The sequence below is a fragment of the Lactuca saligna genome, chromosome 9 (genome assembly GCF_052625555.1).
Source record: "Lactuca saligna cultivar CGN05327 chromosome 9, ASM5262555v1, whole genome shotgun sequence".
NCBI lineage: Eukaryota > Viridiplantae > Streptophyta > Magnoliopsida > Asterales > Asteraceae > Lactuca > Lactuca saligna.
In genome coordinates, this window is record NC_136425.1 from 5766082 (window position 1) to 5791161 (window position 25080).

A 25080-nucleotide genomic window follows, 5' to 3' on the forward strand; every position below is an offset into this window, starting at 1 on the left:
GATGTCAAAATTCAAAAACTGACATGTTTTAAAAATATTAAATTTTAATGAATATGAATATAATGCTTGACATTTATAAATTAAAGGTAAGAAAATAATAACTGTAAAAAGTAAAAATAAAAGGTAATTATTATTTAAAAGTAATAAGGAATCATTAAATAATTATTAATGTTGTTTCTTTTTAAATAATAATAATTAGAGTGTCTAATTAGTAAAATTGAATTTCTTTTTAACCGATCTTTAAAAGTTAGTATATCATATACTTTTTTTAGAACGGCTAATATATCATATACTACTACTACTAGAATACATAATCTAATTTAGTAGTACCATCAGTGTTACCATAACATGTCATTGTATACACACGCACTTGCAAGTTACATCATCCAGATCCGAGACTATCTTTAAACATTAACTTATTCTTTATTTTTAGGTTTCTTATTTATTTATTTATTTATTTTTTAATTATTATTATTTGAATAACTAGGATTTTAAAATAGTTTCAAAAGCTACGGTTTAGTCTTAGGACTTTCTGTTATTTAACTTTTAACCAAAGTAAAATATTTTAATTATGTGGTTAATTTATTTTACCTGTGTGAATCGAGGTGATAATATTGAAACATGGTACGTATGAGGTGCATGTGGTGTATAGGCGTTGTAGACACATGGTACTTATTTTGATTAAATGGAGCCATTGAGTTGCTTAAGGATCAAGTAGGTGAGAGAAGAAAAGAGAACGCATGGAAAGTTGAGAAGAATTTACCATGGAAGAGACATAATACTTGTGAACCAAGGATTATAATGGTGAGGTGAATCTAGATATGTACAGTGTGCATGTAGAAGTACGGGCTTTGCATCCACATTGCACTTATGTCGATTCAATTGAACCATTAAGCTACATAAGGATCGAGTGGTGGGACAAGAAAGATAAACACGGTATTTGAGAAGAAAATGTCATGTACGGATTACAACACTTTATAATGAAAGTGAAGTAGTTTGATGTAATACTTCACTAAGAATTAGAAAAGTGGTGGGTAGTCACATGTTGTAGAGTGAGAATGGTGCGGTAGAAGCACGAAAGAAATGATAACTTACCTAAGAGTAGATGGTTAAGAAGTGTTTTAGTCTTATCTTGAGAGGAACAAGAGAAGAGAGTTCTTGGTAAGAACTTAGATGTAACCCATGAGAGGTTAAAGTAAGGAATCCATGAGGGATTCATGAGGGGTTAAAGGTAAGGCATTCATAGGGGGAAATCAGAACTAAACAGGAGTACTCTTTAATCTTGAAGTAAAAATCGTTTATTTGCTTGTTAAGTTAAGTAATTGATAGTAATTTGAATTAAGTTCTCTTGATCTTGCAAAATCAGTACAACCCCTAATTATTTTTTTTAATTTAATTAAAAGTAGTTATTTTAATTAATTAAATTCATGTTCCCTGTGATTGACACCCAACTTACCCAAGCAATTCTATAATCCGACTATGTACATTGCTTATAGGTGCATAAGTAGTTAAGTAGTTAGGTTTATAAAGTTAAGAGTTGATAGATATATTTTTGTATATCAACTTTTTAGCGTCATTTCCGGGGAGATTCTGAGATGTTACCTCCTTAAAATCCAGATCTAAAAACCACAACTTCACATTATGGCTATATACACTGAGAAAGAAGAAGATACTAAGCCAATTGTGATGTACGATACAAATACTGAGCAACCCGATCCACAACTGGAAGAAGTTGAGTACATAACACAAAAATAAAAATCATTTGTCCAGTGCCCACGACGTGGCGACCATGAGGCCACGTCATGACCACTGAAGAGTGAAAATGCTTTATCCTTCTCGATCCCTCAACAACCCATTGGAGCTGTAACAAAAGAAATTTATGGAACATGTTCTATCCCTTTCTATCAATGCTCCATTCCTCAAATCCATGACTAAACTTCCAAAATTCGCTAGCAAGGTGATGATAAACCGAAAAGAGTTGGAAAAGAATCCACTATTATGCTTAATGAGTTATGTTCTACTACAATCATTGATGGATAACCAATCAAGATGGGAGATCCGGGTCGATTAACTTTTCCTTGTGAATTTGGTAATTCCACTTCAATATATGCTTTAGCCGATTCGGGGGCTAGCATAAATCTCATGCCATATTCTTTTTATGAGAAGCTCGATCTACCAATACTACAAAACACAAGGATGACACTTCAAATGACAGATCACTCACCCATGTCGGATTGTTGAAGATTTGTTGGCGAAGGTTGGAAAATTTATTTTTCCAGTTGACTTTGTGGTATTAGACATGAAAAAAGACGAAGACCTTCTCATAATTTCGGGAAGAACATTATTGAGCATCGCAAGAGCCATCGTCGACATCAATGAATCAAAGCTCACGTGTCCTGTAAAGGATGAAGAAATAACTTTTGAAATGAATCAAAAAGCAAGTCATGACAATCCAAGAGATAAGGTGATAGAGGTGAATGAATTGGAAGATGAAAATCTCAATGAATTAAATGAGATGGAGAAATTGATGGAGGAGGAGTTGAAATCTTGGGAAAAGCCTCAAATTGAATAAGTAAAGTGTTCCAAGCCAAAGCCTTCAATTCCTATGACCTTTGAAGTATTCACGTTCACTACACCTAAGACTCAAGTAGATGAAGAATAGATGAGCGAGGAGGAGATTCAACAAGAAAAAAATGATCCAATCGTTGAGAAGATGGAAGTTGAAGCAAAGGAAGAAAAAGTAAAGGAGGGGAAGAAAAATATTATTGAAAAAAATAAAGGGTTGAAACAAAAACATAAAGAAAGCGCCAATTAGAAGAAGAAGGAGAACTCGAAAAAGGTATACTTAAGGTGAGTTCAAGTGTACAAGAGTAGGTGGAAAGAGAAGAGAGAGAACCCACTCCCACCCGTAACAACATAAAACGGGAAGGATTCCAACTCATGACTCCTCCAAAAGAAGTGTTTATCGGGAGGCAACTCGATCATTTTTGTTTGCATTTTCTTTTTGTTTCTTTTTGTTTTAGTTTTCGTTTTGATTTTTTTAGGATATTTGATATATTCATCAGTATTTCTTATTTCCATTTAAGTGTGGGGTTAAAATATTGAGTGTGGTTTTAAAATGAATTTTAATTTGGATAAAATTTGAGTTTTTGTGAAAATTAAAACCCCGCAGTGTGGTGAGCTTATCCACGACATAGTGATATGAAAAATCTCGATCTATATACAACTTTAACAGCCCACAACATGGCCTATTAAAAATCCACGATGTGGTCAAAGGGGGGGGGGGGGAATTTGGATTTGTTTCTGTAGCACCCAGTTCCTGGTATGTATTTTCATTTAAGTAATTGTAACATTTTGGCCTGGGACTCGGCGAGTTGAAGTTCCAGCTCGACGAGTAGAATCGACTTTGGATGCAGGAGTTTAGTGACCTACTCGGCGAGTCGACAAACCGATTCGACGAGTTGGCGCTGTTTGGACAAAACCCTAAATCCGAGGGATTGCACCCTATTTAAACGTCTTAATGCAGCCTCCATTGTCCCTTATGCTCCCAGAACACCTCATATTGAAACCCTAATCGTTTTGTAAGATCTAAGGTTCCTTTTTGGTGATTTTGATAGCTTGCGATCACAAGAAAGAAGGAAAAGCTTGAGAAGCCAAGAGGAAACTTGGGGATTTCGAGTTTGTGCAACATCTACAGTTCCTTAGAGGTATAAAGCTTATACCTTGTTCATTCATGTTCTAGATCACCTTTTGGGGTGAATTAGGGATTTTAGGGACCATCTTTGGTGACCAGTCATGAGTGCAAGCATGGTTGAGGGTTAAGACTCCAAATCCAGGGTCCTTAGGGGACTACATGGCTTAAAGTGGCCAACCTTGTAGCCTTAGAGAGCCACATGCAGTTTTGGACCTCATTTTTGGGTCTATTAAGCTTATACTCCCATGTATGCATGTAAAGTTCATAGCTTTACGTGCTATATCGATCTTAGAAGCCCAGATATGTCTTTTGGATGAGTATTGTGCATTAGAAATCGAGACATAAGACTTAGATAACGCCGAATTGTCGAGTTGTTCTTGGAACTCGGCGAGTCCAGTGCTCGAGTCCCCCGTATGTTGAGGTTCAAAGGAACCCAATTGAGTGTTAGAATGGTCTTAGAGGGGTCCGGGGGAGTGACTCGACATGTTAGGCTTAGCCATGGACCTGGGAATCATAGGACTCAGCGAGTGTATGAGCAGAGTCAGCGAGTCCAAGGCAATCTCCCTAGCCCCTTGAAGGTGGAATCGACGAGTTGTTCATACAACTCGGCGAGTCGGATGAAGACTCATTCGATGATATTATAAAAGGTGAACTCGTCGAGTCTTTGCTAAACTCGACGAGTAGAGTCGGGAGGAAGTCAGATGAAAGAATAGGGACTCAGCGAGTTGGCGGCCCAACTCGGCGAGTCAGGTCAATTGGAAGTTGACTTGGACCAAGATATTGACTTTGGCTAGGGGTAAAATAGTCATTTTACCCTAAGAGTAGTTATCAGCTTCTGACTAAGTGTCTTTATGGGAATTATAGCTGGAGAATCGTCGAAGTAGCAGACAAAGACTACTCACCCGGATTGACAACATTCATTCATATGAGGTGAGTTACCTTCCAGCAGCGGTGGGTCTACGACCATAATGTCGGCTCACCGGTAGGGGTTGTATGTTAAATGATTGTCTTTGTGATATCATCTAGGTTTGCTACTACCTGATATGTTATATGCTGGCATGATATGTTATATGTGATAGTAGTAGAGTTCAGTTGTTAGGACCGAAGGGTAGGTTAGACACCCTAGATATGTCTGACAGTATGTTATGATATGTTTATACGCTGGCATGATATGTTATATGTGATAGTGGTAGTAGGAGGGGAATAGTCCCTGAGGTTCGGTTATTAGGATCGATGGGTAGGTCAGCACCCCAGAACGGCTTGACACAGGTAGGTCAGCACCCCAGAATGGCTTGACATGGGTAGGTCGGCACCCCAGAATGGTTGTACCGGGTAGGTCGGCACCACAGAATGGCCGTACCAGGTAGGCCGGACACCCCAAAATTGCCCGACAGTATGTATGCTATGTGATTGTATGGTATGTGGTACGATGGGAGAACTCACTAAGCTTCGTGCTTACAGTTTTCAGTTTTGTTTTAGGTACCTTTTCAGCAAAGGGGAAGGAGCTGACACGCTAGCTGCACATCACACACACATTGGATTCCACATTATGAGGTTTCTTGGGATTGTACTATGAGATTGTTACTACTTTTGTGATATGATCTTCAGACATGAGATTATGGTTTTTACGAAATGTTATGACTTCATGATATTTTCTTATGAATATTTTTCTAAGTCGTTATATCAAAAATCAAAATTTTTGGAATCGAAAAATGGGATGTGACAGTTTCACTTTTAATAGCAAAAATCAACCTCACTTTCTAAAAACACACAACAGCCAACAGCCCCACACTCAAATTTTGGCTTTATTCTCCATTTTCTTCCTCAATTCTAGTCTAATTTATCAAAAGGTATGAATTTTTGTGTTCCTTTCTTCTTAATTTTGTTTTTTATTTATTTTGAAGAACATGAAGGACTTTAGGGTTAGGATTTCAAAATTCTTGTTTTTTACTTAGAATTGTTGGATGCATGTTCGATTTTTGAGTTTAGAATAGCCCTAGGATGAAAACCCTTGACATTGTTGGACCATTTTTTCCTTGATTCAATCCTGATTGAACCTATGATGTCGCACGAACACCACGACGTGGCCTTGTCTCGCCATGACGTGGCTACTGGGTATATAGGTTCTATGATTTTCTGTTTAAGCTGATATTTTTAGATATGTTTTGGGTTGGTTTTGTTTGTCTTAAATTGCAGGAAATGGAACCAAGAGGATCTAGAGAGGCTAATGTTGATATGTCCAATTTGCACCCAAGAGCTATCACTTTTAGGCTTGGTGGGTATTACCGGGAATGTAGTTTTGCAGAGTTTGCTTAGCGGGTGGGCTTGTATAGTTAAGAAGAAGTTATGTCGCCACAATTTCCATCATTATGTCATGTAACTAGGAGAGGTTTTCAATCTGAGGGGCAAGATATGGTGCAATGGAATCAAATTTCCAATAAGACTTATGTGACTAAATCTGCTCAAGAAAGCTATATCAGATCTCCAATCCACTGATTGCTCACATTTAGCATCAACCACAAGCAACATGGACATAAAGTCTCGCGAACGAACCTTTTCTATTTGTGGATCATTATTACACCAGACATTTTTTGTGACTTACCTTATATTTTGGCCCATTTTCTTGGAGAAAATGGGACAATTTCACATCCGGGAAGTCCAATCACCAGGGGGAAATTTGTTACTCGTATAGCAAAGTGATATGGCGTGTTAACCCAAGGCATGATTGCAACACTGACATGTGTTTGGGCAAAAAATACCACCATTAGATTTTTGGAAAACATGCATGTAGTGGAGATGGTGAGAGGTGTTTATGTTATTCTGGTGGATGACCAGTAGTGCCCATTGAGCAAGTGGAGGAGCCAAGGCAAAGGGATCGATGAAATGTGAGAGGACGAGGAGAGCGGGGCCAACCACAACAATTTCAAGACATACCAGTTGGGGGTGTACCTACCGACCCGTTTCAAAGTAGTGTTGGATATTACTTGGATAACATTCATGGGGCCATTCATTATCAAAACCATGCGATTGACGATGTTTATACTCACTTTGATATCGAACGCCTGCCACTTTTGCCACCACAGACTCCCTATATTCCAAGTTAGGAGGAGATAGGGGCATCACGCAATTTAGGGGCCGGGTCGAGTGGAGCTCGAGACGATGATGATTAGTGATTTTATCCCTTTTATTTTCATGTTTATGTTTGGTGTGTTTTGTTTGTTTTAAGACTTCTTTTTATTTGTTTGGTTTGGTGTGTTTTTATTTTATTTAGGAGTGTAATTGAATGATTGTGATGTTTTCTAAATTTATATAGGAAGTTTTTTATTTTATTTTATTATAATTTTTTATATATTTTTATTTTTGGTTGTGTAGGATAGAAGGTGAGTTTTTAAGTGATAATATAAAGTTGTGCGAGCGAAGCGTATAATCGAGATCCACAACTTGGCATAAGTGTGGGGTGTGTGTCGAAAGTTTTCGGAGAATTCTAAAGATTGAGAGGATTAGACTTGTGAATGAAATGATCTAAAAACCAACCTAACAAGTATACTTAGATAGACGTTGTTTTCGTTGAGCGTCCAGTGCCCACGACGTGGCATCACTAAGCCACGACGTGACGTTCTTTTCGTGATCATGATGATTTCATACTCGACTCCATGATGTGGCGTTGCTTTCCCACGTCGTGGTTAGGCTAAAGTGCATTATTTGAAGTTTTGCTACACCACATTTTCGAGGGCATGGTTCTTGGTTTCATTTATCTGACACATTTATGAGCTGTTGAAGATCCAATTTCCAAATATTATCAACATTTTCAAGATTTTCCACACACTTTCGAGAATTCGATCCCACCATTACTATCCCAAGGGAGTCTGTTCCAATTTATCATTTTTACTTTTAATTTCTTTAATTGTTTATGCATGCATTGGGGACATTATCAATTAAGTGTGGGGGCAGAGGGTTGAATAGAGGAATGCAAAGCTTACTCAAGAAAAAAATATAAAAAATGATGAAAAAATGTCGAGGATTAAATTTTTTTTATTAGAAAAACTTGAAATAATGGTCTAATATTGATCTAGTTAAAAATTTTTGTATTTTTGTGTTGAGACCTAGGTTGCTAGTATTGTGTGAGCGATCTGATGAGAGTTTCGATGTTTATTTGAGCCAATATATGTTCTAGTGCATTTGTGGCTTCCCTATCCTAGTGAAATCATGAAACAAAAACACGATCTTGTTTAGTTTGAGGGACATAATACGTTTAGCATCGTGTACCAAAAATGTATTCATGAAAGCTTATGTAGCCATTGAATCTTAGACTAATACATCTAATCATTAAATGCTTAAGTTAAGTTCCCTTGCTTAAGCATATATTTTTATTTTTAGGATTTTTAGTTTTGAGTTAAAAATGAGAAGAAAATAAAAAAAAGAAAAAAAAAAGTTTCAAAAAGTTTGAGAGAATAAGAGTCTACAAAGAAGATCAACAAAATATCATGAAGAAAAGTTCAAGAAATCCAAAAATCGAAGAGTCAAGAATAAGGTAAATTTTCAAGTTATTATTTATTATATTTTTTTCTTTCTAGGTTATATTTCCATATGTATGCTTGGGGGCTTAACCAAAAATTACCTTGAGGTTAAGAAAGATTTTTAAGGATATATTCGGAGGGATGCATAAAATGAGTGTTGTTCAAAAGAAGTTGGAAAGTGTTTATGAGGATTGTGAGTATTTAGGATTGAGAAGGTTTTTAGGAAAATTAGACACAAATACATGTGTTTCGGTCTTGATGTAATGAAGAATCTCAAAATGGATTGACTTGTGCGATGTTGGTAGCCAGAGTTTTAATGAGATGGTGTGATAATAAAAATCAGTTCTGATTAAGGGCAATCGAAACACAAGTGTGGAGTATTTTGATATTGCAATATTTATACATACCTTTACGCATTATTTTAATTCGTTTAATCTATAATTTGTAAAACTCAAAGATATTTGATACTTATTGAGTTAAATTATATTTTACAGCAAAAAAGGACATTCTTGAAGGAAATGGACCAAGAATGACAAAAGTTGGAAATTTGGAGGTCAAAGCTAGCATCAGCATTGAAAAAGAGAAGAGTCATGCGGAATTGCATGCCCACGACATGGAAATCTAAAGGCCACGACGTGACCATCTGTCATAACCTAGAAGATTCCAGTGACTTGCTGTATACGGGATTTAAAAGATGCCTATGGCGTGGCACCTATTCCCACGTCGTGGCGATCAATTTTAGCAAACTATATATATATACACACACACACACACACACACATATATATATATATATATATATATATATATATATATATAGGGCTAAGTTATAATGTGGATGGATAACTATTGTGCGGACGTTTGGACAATGCTATTATATGAGAATTACTAAGAGAATAAATTGTTTGTTAATTTGAATACATTCAACCTTACACAACTATCGTCATTTTAATGCATTCTCAATAATTCTTATTTATTTTTTTTCTCAAACATCGTTTTTTACTCATTTTCATTCTTACAGAATACGACTTAATAAACATTCTGACAACATTCTAATAGAATGAGAATAAAAAAAATATATATATAATAACCTTATAGACGATTTAATTAGTGATAATGCGTGATAATGACAATAGTTTAGTACGATTTACGTATTCACATTACAAAAAAAACATATTTTCTTTGTCATTCTCACAGAATAGCACTGTCCACACGTCCGCACAATAAATGTCAATCCACATTTGAACCTAACTCTATGTGTGTGTGTGTGTGTATATATATATATATATATATATATATATATATATATATAGGTATATATATATATATATATATATATATATATATATATATATATATATCGACATTAGGTCGAATTTGAGAGGTTGGATTGAGGAATAAGCTAAGATTTACAACTGAAAACCATTACAAAACCCCCAGAAGTGAAGATTCTCATTTGCACTCAAGCTTTAAAGAGAATTAAAGGAAGATCATCATTGAATTATTCGGTTTGCTAGATTTTACCATGTCTTTTCTAGTTAACTTTGATTTATTGTTTTTTTCTGTATTAGTTATGGGATAATCACCCCATAATTTTTTTGGTGAAAATGAACCCGAATCTTATGTGTTGATTTTGATTTATAATTTTTTATGTTGATTTTACTTGTGGTTGATAATCAAAATCCTAGCATGTTAAAATTCTAATTTATCACTACTAGAAAAAAGACCTTTAACGACGTGCTTTTTATGACACGCGCTGATTAACGATACGCAATAGGACGTGCCCTTAAAATAGTGTTATCTCTTCAAAAATTTAAGGATTTACGTCACGCATTATTGCGTGCCCTTAATTTAGTGTCTCAAGAAAAAAAATTAGAAACACGGAGGGCGCTTTATCTTAAACGCGCGTCGTCTGTACATGTCGCTTTATAATTTTAATGAAACGCGCTTTTAGTTAATGAAGGGGGAAACGAAATCCCCAAAATTTTGAAAACCCGCCTTGTTTTTTCTATCTTCTATCTATTTTTCATCCTTGCAATCCCCTCTCCCCTCTATGATACTCTCTCCTCTAGATCTCCCTTCATTCTCTACCTCCCGTCTCTCTGTAAACCTCGAAGGTGAATCGTAATTGATCTGCGAGGTCTCCTTCTTTTCTTTGTTTTCTCAGGTACAACATCATCCTAATCCATTAACCCCTTTCATTTTTCATTAAAAAAACCCTAATTGACTTGGCAAGTTCATGAACCAGATGTAGCACATTCCAAACTGGGGATATAACCAAACCCGATAGAGCCATTGATGGAATCTTCGGATCCGGTCAACAAGGACTCTCTGTAATCAAACAACTTTCTTCACAAGGGATCGCTCCAGGTCTTCAATCTATCAATCTACAATGTCCACTATCAAGTTACATCGAATCAAGGTCTAGGGTTTTAAATGCTTCAAGTTCTTCCCAAATAATTTCCCCTCTCAAGACGATTTTCCTCGATCGTATCTTTATGGCGATGATTCTCTCTCGATCGGATCGAAGACCGCTCACTCTCTCCTTAGATCTCCATGTGAGTCTGATCCCCCCTCTCTGTAACAGCCTCGCTTCCTTCCAAAAATCGAAGACCATTCTCTCTCGATCGTCTCTTTATGGCGAAATTTAGACACAATAATCTCAACATAAAATTCATAACTGAACTCCTCTTCACCTCTACCCTACTCCATCTACAACGACTCCTTAAATTTACAAACCCTAGTCCAGTTGCGCTTCTAGTCAAATCAGGTACCTATCTATCTGCTTTCTGAATTCTCCTGGATTGGAAATTTCTTGATACTTCACTAGCTTTTAAACAAACAAAAATCAGTTTTTCTCTCAATAATTCGTTGGATTTTTCATTGGTGTTCCCCTTACTGGTTTCGATAACCTCTCTAATCTGTGAGGTTTGTGTTTACTTTCTTGCGCTCCCTCTCTCTAAGAAGAAAACGCAGCCTCATCGCCTTCAATCACCCAACGACATAGGTGGAACTCAAACTTCTCAGACCAAAAGAAATATTGTACGAAAGAAAAGCTATCCATTAATGGAAGAAGTGCAGGGGGTTGCTTATTGGTGCTGTTGTGAACATGAGACCTGATTTATTTAAGGCTACTATAGCTGGAGTACCATTTGTAGATGTTGTGACTACAATGCTTGGTCCAACTATTCCTCTTACAACTGCAGAATGGGAGGTGATTTATATATAATATTTTTTTGTTTTGGAAACTCAAAGCAGGATGCTATGATAATATTAGTATGTTTCTTTCTAAATGTGAATGACTTGCTCTATTGCAGGAATGGGGTGATCCTCAGAAAGAAGAGTTCTACTTTTACATGAAATCATATTCACCAGTTGATAATGTGAGTGCCAATGTATCTTGTTTTAGTTTAACTGACATAAATCCATCTGACAGATCATCAAATGAAAATGTTGAAGTTAATTACTGATGGGTGTCTATTTTGAATAGGTAAAAGCTTAGAATTATCCAGCCATAGTTGTTACTACTGGAATAATGGTAGGTTGTCAAGAGTGATATTCAGGATGTGATTGATAAAGATGGTGAGGGGTTCCCTATGGTCACAAAAAAAGCTGGAAATGCAGGGACTGCTACTGTGAAGGGGTACGGTACAGGTGATATTCATCCCCATGTTTCTGGAAGCAAAGGTAGTAATTGGAATGGAGGGAATAACAAAAGAGGAAGCTATAATAGTGTTAATAAGGGTAATAAAGGTTGGAATAACAGAAGTCATAGGGGGAATTGGAATAGGGGGAGTATTAGCCATTAGAATCATCAAAAGAAACACGAGTTTGTTGCTGCAAATAATAAATCTTTCATTGTAGATAAGCAGGGGCATAATGGGAAAGAGAGTGTGGATTCTAGGAAAAAAGAGGAAAAAGTGGAGAAGGGAAAGGATTTTAAGGGTAGCCAAATTATAAATCTTTCATTGTAGATAAGCAGGGGCAGTCTTCTCCTGATTCTATGGAAAAGGTTGTCACATAATCAACTTTGTGATTGTATATTGATGATTATAGATTGGTGGCTTTGAGAATCTAACAATAACTTTAACTTTTTTTCTTGCAGATATCAGCAGAATCCTGTCCTACTTCTGATCTGTTGGTCAATAATTCTGACAGTGGTCAAACTGAGGCTATAGAATCTAAGTGTGATACCAGTGTGAATTCCAATCTTGGGAACCATGATTGTTTAAATCCTATGAATGACATCCTTGATACCATGTAAGTTTGAAAATTTAATCATTGCAACTTACTAAGTATCAAAATAAGAAGGTTGGATGTTTTACTTTGTGATGTTTTTTTATTTATTGTTTTAGATGATTTGATTTCAAAGGTGATCAAGGTTCTTCTAGAAGAGATTGAGACACTAAAAAAATGAAACCGGGATGCTGTGTTGGTGAGCCAATATCTTTTTGAGGTTAGAGAAGTCAAGAAACAAGGGAGAAAAGAGAGAGCTTCTTTGAATAGGTGGGGGCAGATATTACTTCATAAATTATTGTTTTTTCTATATATATATATATATATATATATATATATATATATATATATATATTAATTACCAAGTTTGACTTGTCAACACGTGTAGAATGCAAATGATCCCACAAATACATTGTAGGTGAGGGTATAAAATGTTTAATTACCTTTTTACCCTTGAGGCTCGGGTTTAAATATTTACACAATGTTTTTACAGCTGTGAGAGGTTATGGTTTATCCTACCCGTCATCTTCAGCGGTCCGCCTCCGGTTTTTACTGAATACACCTAGCATGCTGAATCTTAACCAAGAATCATTCTTTTTTACTTCACAGACATCTGAACATTTCTATTTGTTATCAGAATTGTTACTTTGCTCTAAGAAATAATTGTCATAAACGGATTACTCTACCATACACAGGGGACAAATACCTGCTTCATAAACAAAGCACAAAATGGATCACAATTATGACAATGGCGCCTCCAAGGCTGGAAAAGGGTGCCGGGGTGTTAGATAAGCCAGTAATAGAGAAAACAACTCCTGGAAGAGAGTCTGAGTTTGACTTGAGGTATTGTATCACTTTCAATGAAGTTTGAAATGCATATAGTAAAAGATTAGGTCGATTTACCTTTTTTTTTGTTTTGTTTTTTTAGGAAATCAAGGAAAATGGCACCACCATATAGAGTGATGCTACACAATGACAACTACAACAAGAAGGAATATGTTGTGCAAGTGTTGATGAAGGTTATACCTGGAATGACAGTTGACAATGCAGTTAATATCATGCTCTTGACCTAGACACCACTCTAATAGGGCTTTTCCAAAAAAAATTGACCATCTTGAAAATATTCCAAAACCACAGGGTGGAAATATCTCTACAATTACATGTGATTTATCAGTAAGTATAATCTTTAATTTTAATCCATTCAAATATGTGACATGTTTTTGTTTTATTTATTTATATATATACTCATGTATATAATGTATAAAAAAATTACATAAACAGGAATTATGTAAAGATTGGTTATCAATTTTAATGATTGTTACTTCTGCACGATCTTCAATTAACATAAGACATTTGGAGAAAGCAACAGTGTCTACTGGAAAAGAAGGCTTGTTATCTGAAGGGAATGGTCTACTGGAAATGAAGGCTTGTAACATTTTTGGTTCTTGTTCCCAACTTTACTTGGAACAGGGGCCGAAAGTGTAACTTACTCTAAATTTTATATGTAAATTTTATTTTATATTTTGAAGGGAAATTTACTGAATATTGATTGGTTGATGCAGTTAACTAGAATTGGCCGAGATGCCGTTTTATATGTTGAGTCGTTCGTTGAGTCAATCATGGGAGGATTTGAAGAGCTAATCAACATTCTTGGTTCTGAAGGAGGTTTTGGCTCTTTGGAGACACATGTTCTTACTATTTTATCAATTTCCTTAAAAAGTTACCAAATTCATGTATTAAATTTGATAAAGCTAACTTAATTGCTTTTTTTAAATCCTAGCATCTACCAGAAGTCAGCTGAAACTACAAATGGTTTTTGATGGGTAGGAAAGATATATGAAGGTATGATCTATATTGTAATTCAGATTCTATAACTTTTATCATGTAATCTCTTAAGTCTTAATACCCATTATTCCTTATGCATGTAGAGATCTTGGGAGCCAAGTGATAAAGCTGATCTTCACTTTGTCTACAAAGATGTTGAAGGAGTATCAACTCAATGGGATGATATTCAAAGAAAACTCAGGAACTTACCTCCTAAACCCTCTGCCTTCAAACCCGATCCCTTCACTCCTGCAGAAGATGAAGATTCCAAACCTAAAACCAAATCTCGGATCGATAAAAAGACAGAAGAACTCAAAGATTTAGAAGATGATCTTGATGATAGTTGTTTCCTCAAAGAATACAAGTACCTTCAACTCCCTTAATCCTAATATCATTTTATGAGGGTATTAAATTTCATGTGATATTTTCATGGTTTCATTTTCTTTTGTGTTCTTGAAGCAGAAAGAGGTTAGCAGAGATGAAGCAAACAGTGGAAGTTTGAACTCGGAATGTTCGGGCATCATCTATGGTGGCCCGGGCAGCATCTATTTCAATATTGATTGTGTGAAAGTCATCTACTAAAGCAAGGTTGGTGTAAGAGTTGATGATGAGAACATTGTTCCAAGACCTTCAGTGAGTTATGATGATGTCCCTTAATAACAATGTAGTATTAGGTTATATAGTTACCGATGATTACTTGTATTTGACATTTGATGCAATGAATTATCTTACTTATTTATGGTATTTTATTTTGTATCTTGTATGACATTAATTTTTGTGCAATGGATTGTATTTTTTGTATATGGTGTTTTATTTCTATTATGAGAAATTAAATGCAAATTTAATTTAAAAATTAATAAATATATAAATTTATTTTTTTAAACACTTAAATTTACGATACGCAAAAATGTGTGTCATCTTCATTTATGACATGGCCTTTCTTGACAGGGGCTTTCTTGATACGCATTGCGTGTCATTAACACGCGCGTCGTAAGGTTACGACACGCGAACGCGTGTCGTCTTCCTTTATGACAGGGCCTTCCTTGATACGCATTGCGTGTCGTAAACGCGCGTCGTAAATGAGCATCGTAAAAGCGCGTTGTCTATAGACGACGCGCCAAAGCGCGTCGTCTCTCTTTATGACAGGGCCTTCCTTGACGCGCATTTGTGCGTCGTCTGAGCCTTTTACGACGTGCAATGAGCGTCGTAAAAGGCTGTTTTTCTAGTAGTGTATATTGCTTATTAATCAAGTTTTGTATGATAGATGGTCATTCTAGTTGCATAAATTTGTTACCTAATTGTTTATGATCAATAAATAATTAGAGCTAGTGACTAATCATATCCTAGGGTTAAGTAATTGAAAGCTAATAACTTTAACTGTGTTGAGAGCATAATTAATCATAATTTATGCTTAGTTTCTTGACTTGATCTTAGGAAATTAACTATTAGATTTATTATTCACGGTCCAATTCGTGTTATATTGATTTTGTTTTTAACTTGTGCTTGATTATTGTGTGGTAAATTATAAATTGATACAATTAGGTATTTGATCATGATAACTAGTAAATTAATGAATTGCTGATTACTATAATCCGTCCACTAGAAATCAACCATAGGAGAGGGGAAATCAGAACTATATGGAAGTACTTTTTAATCTTGAAGTAAAAATCGTTTCTTTGCTTGTTAAGTTAACTAAGTGATAGTAATTTGAATTAAGTTCTGTTGATCTTGGAAAATCAGTAAAACCCTCAATTTAAAGTTTGTCATTTTAGTTTAATTAGAAGTAGTTATTTTAATTAATTAAATTTCGTTCCTTTTGATCGACACCCGACTTACCCAAACTATTCTATAATTTGACTAGGTACTCTGCTTGTAGGTGTATAAGTAGTTAAATAGTTAGGTTTATAAATTTAAAAGTTGATTGATATATTTTTGCACATACGGTAAAAATAAGCTTTTTAATTGAATTCGTGATGAAAAAACGAGCCCTAAACAATGATCATTTGTGTTAGTGTTTAGCAGGTTGAAGAAGAATATGAAGTGGGTTCCTAGGGGACATAGGTAATGACTTTGGTGACCTCATTAATTGATTGCAGGTTGAAGAAGAAGAATATGAAGTGGGTTCCTAGGGGACATAGGTAATGACTTTGGTGACCTCATTAATTGATTGTCAGGAAAGAGTGCGAAAAAATAACAATTTTGTCCTCATATGGAGGGTACGTTTCAGGCACTAACGGATGAAATTAACCCCATCAAGGAAAAGGACCACATGTAGAAACTTTAGGCTCGAAAAATGACATCTGGTGGAAAAAAATCATCAAAAAGGACTTGCGGTGTGATTTTTAGAAAATCAAAATGACCATTTATGTAATCGTTATCTTATTGTTATTCAAAAGGCGTGGTTCGCATGTTCATCCTCCCTTCGAATTTCATGTTGGGGTTTCCTCCAAACCCTAACTAATATGCCGCTCTCTTTCTCTCACACATCTATCTCTTCATCCTCTTCAACAATGGAGTTTTGGGGTAATGATATGGTCAAATCTCTAGTCAAAGATCTGGTCCACTAGTTGCTATTTCTCGACAAAACTAGTCACGATTGGCAAACTAACTTCTATTTAATTTCCAATGGATGTTGTATTCGACTGGTTAATGATGTGAAAATATATTTCAGACTTCTAGGAACTGTACTAAGGGGGTTATAAGTAGATGTTATACTCTTCGTATTCGTACATCTTCTTCTAGTGATGATTCCACTACGACAACATGATCCGATCAACATACTTCCCATATCGAAAAGTCATCTACAAGGCTTGTTCCTGAAAGGATTTTTAAGAAAATGGTTTAAAAAGTTCGTTGCTGCAAACTTGGATGTTGACAATCCCGTTACTTAATACAACTATACGAATCTCAATTGCCCACGTTGTTTTGATAATCAACGATATGAGTTAACCTTTAATATCAACAATATAACTTAACCTTTAATGTCTAACCATCCATTCATATGTTGTCAAGCACCTCCTCTCGTATCCATGCCACTTATTCTAGCTTTCTTAATAGTCAATAAAACGGATGGACACATGCTCACCGTTTTAATTTTTAAATATTTCATTGTATTTTTAACTAATATTATTATTGTAAATTTAAGTATTGTAATTTGATTTTATAACAATATTCTCATTTATATTATCAAAATATTTCTTTTGGTATGCAAACAATTCACAATTTGTGATTAAACATATATTTGTTCTAGATTCTTTTCAATTGAACGAACATATGCCCGATAAATAGATTTTGTTATTTCTGTTTTCCTTCTATTAGGTTTCTACTACTTAATCATCTTTATCTTCCTATATTTTTTTTAACTCATTGCGAATTTACAAATGATGGTATTATAAATATACTTATGCTTCTGTCGAATCTCGAATGTTGAATGTAAATGTCAATGCTGAATATGGAATGTTAAATGTTGAATGTTGAGTCGTAGGTGTCTCCTGAAATATATGTTTATTGAGTGATGCCATTCTTTTTGACAATCTTATAATATCACTATCTTCATTTATTCGTGTGGTTCGCTCATATTAAGACTAATGTAATGGTCACGAATAGTCAGTAGACCGCGAATCTTTAGATATTTCCCTTAGAACAAGATTTATGTATATGTTGCAAATGGAAGATGGTTGATTAAATTCTTGCGAATAATAGAGAGTATCACAAGAATTTAACGGAAATAAATAATATTGTGATTGCCATTGATGTGTATGCCTACCGGTTTCATTTTATAGAAATTTTATAGAAAAAACAAATTTGTGACGTGGATGGCTTTTTTAACGGACTTGGTGGTTGTTTTAATTTCTTTGGTAAAAAAATGGCCATATCAAAATATATAAATTTAATATATAGGAATTTTTGTGAATAACTCTTTTACAAATCATCCTACTAGTTAATTATCTTATATTCCTTCGGTTCCAATATTATTGTCAAGAGACAAAAAACACACAGATTAAAAAAAATCATTAATTATCATTAACTTTATATAATAAAATGATAGTTTTATCTTATTTTGCATTTAATGTTTCATTAAATGCTTAGTTGGTTAAGTAATAATGAAAGGGTATTTTGGTAAAAATGTTATTTATTTTAAAAAGTAGATTTTAATTTTGGGATAAATCAAAAAGGAAATATGAACTATAATTTTGGGACAGAAGTATATTCTTAAAGTCTATCACTAGTGTTAGGATTGCCAAAAAAAAATCCTTATTAAAATATGACCAAACGCATGTAGATTTCTATGATTCTACAAACAGAACCACAAAAATGTCCATGTTTTGAGGGTTATCACGAGCTTCAAACAAAACAATTCTATATATACCAACTCAAACCCTCTCATCGATTCATCTCAAAAAACACAAGCAAGAATCGAGGCACTAAACATTTTTTTTATATATTCAAATTAATTCTATTTAAATTTTAGTTTGAATTCTTATCTGGTAGGATAAAAGATGTCATCTACGAAAATTGTTGGGGTGCTTCTCTTGTGCCTAGTCATGATCTTGCATTTGCACGTAAACAACGCCCAAGACACCACCCCAGCCCCAGGGGCTCAAGATGCCGCCCCGGAGGTCCAAGACGGTGATAAATGTTATACTGATTGTGAGAAATCTTGCATAGATGAAGGAAATGCTCGTTCTTTTTGCATGTTGAAGTGCGAGAAAGAATGTCGCAAAGGACACATAGGTATACCTATGTATTTCATTTGTTTATAATTATTATGGTTGATTATTTGTTTCATTTCAATTTTTTTTTTTTTTTTACTGATTTACTATTATATTCTTTAATGTTTGCAGCTAGACGTTTTAGCAGATGATTCATTAAAACCTAGACGTGTTCAAGAATCAAGAACCGTGTATACTTGTGTATATATTATTTGTTAATTTTGGAGGAAGCTTGTATTATTGTCTTTTTTCATTCTTCCAACCGTAAATATAATTTATGATCTTATAAATAAAATTATTTCTTATTGCTTCCAGTTTCTTCTTTCACGATTATCTTGTTGTTACATACATTTTTTTTTCTCATGCCCTTCATTTGAAAATCTAGTTATTTGTTTGTTACTCAAATAAATTTTTTTCTTAATGTTAACAACTTGTTTTGGCAAATACAAATGTAAATCTGTCACTTCAATATCATTAATGGTCAACGATCTCTTAGCTAGGTGGTTTAGTGGTAAAATTAGTGTTTGGCATCCAACGGAATTACACCAAGTTTTGTTATCAGCTCTTTGATGACCACCTGCCTTGAGGAAGGTTTGTATGGTATCGCATGAACCGGAAGTTTTCTCTAAGTCAATAAAATTTACCCTTGTTACCCATAACAAATGATCATAAAAGGGAAAAAGGGATCGAACAGTGGTTAAAAAGCTAATGACTCAACAAACAATTTTCAAACAAACCAGTGGTGTGTATGAGACGGTTTAGTTCGGTTATTAGTCAAAACCGAACCATAACCATTACAATTGGTTAATGTATTTCAATAACCATTAGGTGGTGGTTGATATTGGTTTTGGATAACGGTTTTAGTCGGTTAATAGTTAATATCGGTTAACCATAATGGTTCAAGATAACATAAAAATAAATATTTTATTATATTAAAAATATCTATTAATATTATTAGTTCGGTTCGGTTAATAATGGTTCGGTTTTATATGAAAAACCATAACCGGACCATATGTATTCGGTTAATCAAAATTAGAAACCACACCATATCTTTTAGTAATTGTTCGGTTAAAAAGGTTTAATTATATTGGTTAATTTGGTTCTGGTTCGATTTTTCGGTTAATATGAGCCCCTATTTCAAACCCAATCCCACACATCCCATAAGTGGCACAAAAATAAACTTCATGATGAATTGCTTTGCAATTTCAAAATCGATTTTACCAACCTAGAAATCGACCGGGGTTTACCAATACATGGATTTTGCACTTGAATATCATAATGCATAAACTATAAAAGCGTTATTCTTATTAAATGAATGAATGTAATAAGTCATTACTTATTATTATTATTATTATATATATATATATATATATATATATATATATATATATATTAAAGTTGTGATATATTTCAACTTGTTAACAGTTATTTGTTGTGATTGGACCAACTTTCTTGATTTGTGAGTCTCATACGTGTCACCCGCCCGTAAAAAAAAAAAAAAAAAAAAAAAACATTCGTGTCACCACCCACCGCCTCATCCGTTTAACAAACATACCAGTTGATCTAGATTCATCGGCGAGCCCTTCGTTTTCGTGACAGATTGATTTGGAGATGGACGAAAAGCAGATCAATAACGAGGACGACAAACCCTAAAGTCGTCGTACTTTTGAGTTCCGGTTTGTTGAACCCACCGCCGATCCATCTTACTTTAACCCTCGACTGATTGATTCGGTCTCTAGAATCTCGCATTTTTCCATTATCTATCGATTCCTCTCCATGTAACCCTTCCCACCTCCTCTTTCACAATACTTTCTTCCCAAGCGTGCCACTCAATCACACCCTCCGCCAACAGCACTGATTGTAAGTTCTCTTCTTTTACCATCTTATTTTCTGAATCTACTCCAGTTGGATCTCCCTCTTCCAATCAGGCACCGGAAGATGCCTTTTTCGTGTTCCATGTTGAAAGGAATAGACCAAGGGGTTTTCCATTTTTGATTTGGGCTTCCACCTTCTCTTTAAGGTTCCTCACAAGTTCTGCTCAAAACTTTGTGTACATCGAGGTTCGTATATTGTGATTAATTTGGGTTTTTTTTTTTTTTGTTAACATCGATTTCTTATAGCTGGTCAGTAACCTTCTTTACTTCACCATATTTAACTTTGCTTTTTTTACAAAGAAAAATGTAAATTTAGATGCATATGACGTGTTTGATAAAATATCTGAACGAAAAAAATTTAATTGAATTTCAGAATTGGAAGATTAAGCTAGAAATCTATATAGTTTTAGATGCCAGTTATAAAGGATCTCTACTCTCAATCATTTTTTTTATTTCACGTTTTCATTTGACAACAAAGAACACCGATGGCAACAGTCTTTGGATTGTTGGACATTTTTATCTGATGAATGGCTTCTCTTTTGTTGAAATAACGGTCCAGGCTTTTGGGTATGTGATTCAACAATCTTTTTAGTTATATGAAAATCACACTCACCTGAAATATTTTCTTTCAACTATATAGACGCGACAATAGATTTTTCCCATGTGTATCCATCCAACCTTTGCAGTCTCTGTAGGAGTGCTCTTCAAAAGAAAGGTTGCAACTGCTGTTGTGGTATATATAATTCATATTCATAGCCTATTTCACTTCTTTAATTTAGTCGCTGAAATATATGAAATATCTTTTAAAATTATTATTGAGCTTCTTTACAGTTTTGTTGGTTGGTAGACTTTGTTGGGGATGCCATTTGTTGGAATACACAAACACATTTTTTGCGCTTTCTGGTATGAACTAAATCTTAGTGTTTGTCCTTCCAGAACATTGAGGCAAAAATTCCAGATGGTAAATAATTAAATAACAATCACTTCATTTTGTTAAATACAATAACTTTATCCATAAATATTGACAATTTTGAATTTTCTCTGAACCAGGAATTGAGTCATTTACCACAACAAGATCAGAAAAGAAACAACGAGGTGAAATCCATTTTTACTTGAAGGGTATTTTGGCATTTGTGTTACAGTTATCCACTTCTGATGCTATCTAGTCAATGTTACTAGCTATCTCTTCAGCCATTTCTTTGCTGACAAATAAGAAAACAAGGGACCTCATTATGATTCTCAACTCGAAAAGGTTCGTACTTTACATAAATTTTATTTAAAAGTATACATAATTTTGAGTTTTAACCATTGATCAATTTTCAGATTTGTTGAAATATTTGTTAATACGCTTGAACAAAAAAAACATCATGAAGCAAAATTGAAAGAGGGGTTAAAAGATTTAGCTATCAAACACATGGAACTTCAAAATTCATTGTCCTTAGTTTGGCCTAAGCAAGTGAGTTTAAAGAATTTTTTTTACCTCTGTATATTATTATGAATTACGAATTATGAAATGTGTTTTGATAAGATATGGTATATGTGTGTGTGTGTTTAACCGTAGGAAGCAACGGTTGCAAAAACTAGGGATTTGAAGAAGGTTTGTTTGATGGAAGGCCTATAAAGATTATTGGAGAGATCAACAACATGTTGAGTATTGTGGGTGCCTGAAATGATATAATATGTCTCGTCATGTTCTTAAAACAGTTAAAGACTTAAGACACATAGTTTTTACTTTTTACAGGTAATTTTATTTACTTTGACTAGAATTTGAATTTTGAATCATAATTAGTTACTGTATTTATATTAGAAAATCAAGTCTAATTGATTGGTGCTACAGAGCTTGGTCGACGACTAAAGGTATTAATTTTCACTTTTCACCTTAAAAATTGTTGGAATTTTTTACCAATTTTAATACAAGTTGTAGACAATGAACCTATTGATCACCAATATCTTTTCCCTCATGTCCAGGGATGAAGCATGCCATGTTGGGTATGTAATATGTAATATTTATGCTCATTTGATTACTCGCACAGGTAGGTAACAACTCATGCTTTCTATGTATTTTAGTTATTTGTTGACATCACTTGAAGTAATTTACTTTTTGAAAAACTTATTTTTCTTTTATAGAAGCATAAGCGGGACTGGGAAGAAGAGAAGTAGGTGATTGTAACTTTTTGTAGATATAATGTTGACTTACTTCCAAATTGGACCTGAGAGTGTTGATAACAAGTTCTTGGGCGTTAGAGAGATTAGCCTCTTGGGAGATGATCATATTTGCATAGCATGCCTCTTCGTTCCTTTTAATCAATTTTATAGAACACCCTTTTCGTTTTTCTGTCAATTAAACAATACCCATTTGCTGATTTTTATTAATTCCTCACTAAATAATTGAATTTGAAGGCAAAGTACATATGGAAAGAGAAAAAACCAGAAGATTTTCTAGCAACGTAAGTTAAGATGGATAAAATCCTATCTGGGTAGTTGGTAGGGATGCATTTTTTGCTTTTGAAAAATTTCTTCGATTATTGGAAAGGAATTTTTGAAATTGAATTAGGTTGTTGTGATTGCAGATAACAGTGGTTCCATGGCGGCGATTCGTGCCGCTTGTAAAGGCTCTAACTATGTTGTTCATGTTTGATATTACCTGTCAGATTACATCACATTATATGTTAATAATTAAATTATTTATTATTATTGGTGGTTTTTTTAAAAGGAAACTGTTAATTGAATTATGATTCTTTGAGTTTCAGTGTAGTTAATTGGTATCAGGAAGCTAGAAAACATAATCAGGTAAATGGATGTTACTTTTTATTTCAATTTGAAACTCTTTGAAAATTGACTACCAATTTTTTTGTATGATGATTCCGGCGAAATTGATAGGTTGCAGATGGGTAATCTATTAATGTTTAGTGTATATGAGCAAACATTAAATCAGTAGCTACAAATTCAGCCAACAATTCCGACTGACCATGTCTAAATTCGTTCGTAAGGTATTCTTAATTATAACTATTTTTTTTTTAATTTTTTTAATTTGTGCTTCCAGTAAAGGTTTTGTAATAAAATAAAAAATAACATCTCATTGTATGCAAATTATCAAATCTGGACGACTTTTCCCTTAGTGATGTTTTTCCCATGACATGAAATTGTTGCCCGAGTTTGTATTGTTGCTCACCGGCTTTAATAAGATTTTTCAGAATTGTGTATATAGGTTGGTTTTGGTTGAAATTATTCGGGAGGAGTCCATGAGTTGATCTTCTGAAAATTAAACGCCAGCAAAAGCTTACGTTTTGGATCAATGTTTATAGCGTTTTTCTCGCAAATTACACAGAATAGCAACATACTTTAATGTCGATACCAACTTATGCAATGTACTTCTTAAGTTATTATATTTTTATGCGGCAATAAGCACGAACGATTTTATACTGAAAGATTTATAAAATAAAGAAATTAGAGAATTAGAAGAGATATGTAATGTGGGTTTTGCATTGAAACGGTATTTTTTTTATTAAAGCAATTAAAATATTGTTCGGCTACTCAGTATTCAAATACACTATTTGTTAAATTTTCAAAAGGCTCTTTGAAGGCATAATCAACTTGATGTCGGTTGTTGGTTTTGTATATTTGATTCCAGGCCTACTCAAATGTCTATAAAGGGTGTATTAGATCCTTTCTTGAAGTTGTTATGTTACTGCATGGTTACCAAATTGTTTGTGGAAGTTAATTTATTGTTCAGGTAAACAAAGCTCCTGATCGAATGTCTTACATGTTTGAATTTCTAATTTATATTATTAAATTGATTTAGTAATTGTAGTCAAGAACTCTATGTTCCAAAGAAGAAAAAAAAATCGTATATACACTAATTTAAGGATTAGAAGAGTTTAATGTTTGTAAAAACATTATCTTCAACATGATGACTTTAAAGTAATTGTTACTGATCTAAAAAACTCATAGAAGAACAAATGTTGATTTATTTACCACTTTGTTGACTTATTATGGTGTATTTGAACATTTTCACTCGACTTTTTATTAAAACAGGGAACAGTAGACACATTAAAGAAGCAGCTATATGGTTCAACATCTTTTTTTTTTTTTTTTTTTTTTCTTTGACTAGAATATTGGTAATTCATTATTTTTCCGATTTGTAGTCATTTTTGTCTTTTTTGGTCTCTCTACTTATGTTGGTTATTTGTGGCATTATAAGTTCCTATGTTTTCGTTTAATTG

At 34.1% G+C, this 25080-nt stretch overlaps 1 long non-coding RNA gene across 2 annotated transcripts; it reads left to right on the top strand.

The window, feature by feature from the left end:
- The first annotated feature begins 21692 nt into the window (after positions 1-21692).
- On the top strand, positions 21693-23253 carry LOC145018311 (uncharacterized). 2 transcript variants are annotated; one of them, XR_013666953.1, is made up of 8 exons: positions 21693-21818; positions 21908-21952; positions 22037-22109; positions 22181-22313; positions 22419-22598; positions 22665-22714; positions 22826-22890; positions 22985-23253. It is a non-coding gene; the product is annotated as an uncharacterized LOC145018311 (long non-coding RNA). The 2 variants fall into 2 exon arrangements; XR_013666952.1 differs by having other exon boundaries at positions 22826-23253.
- Positions 23254-25080: the final 1827 nt, after the last annotated feature.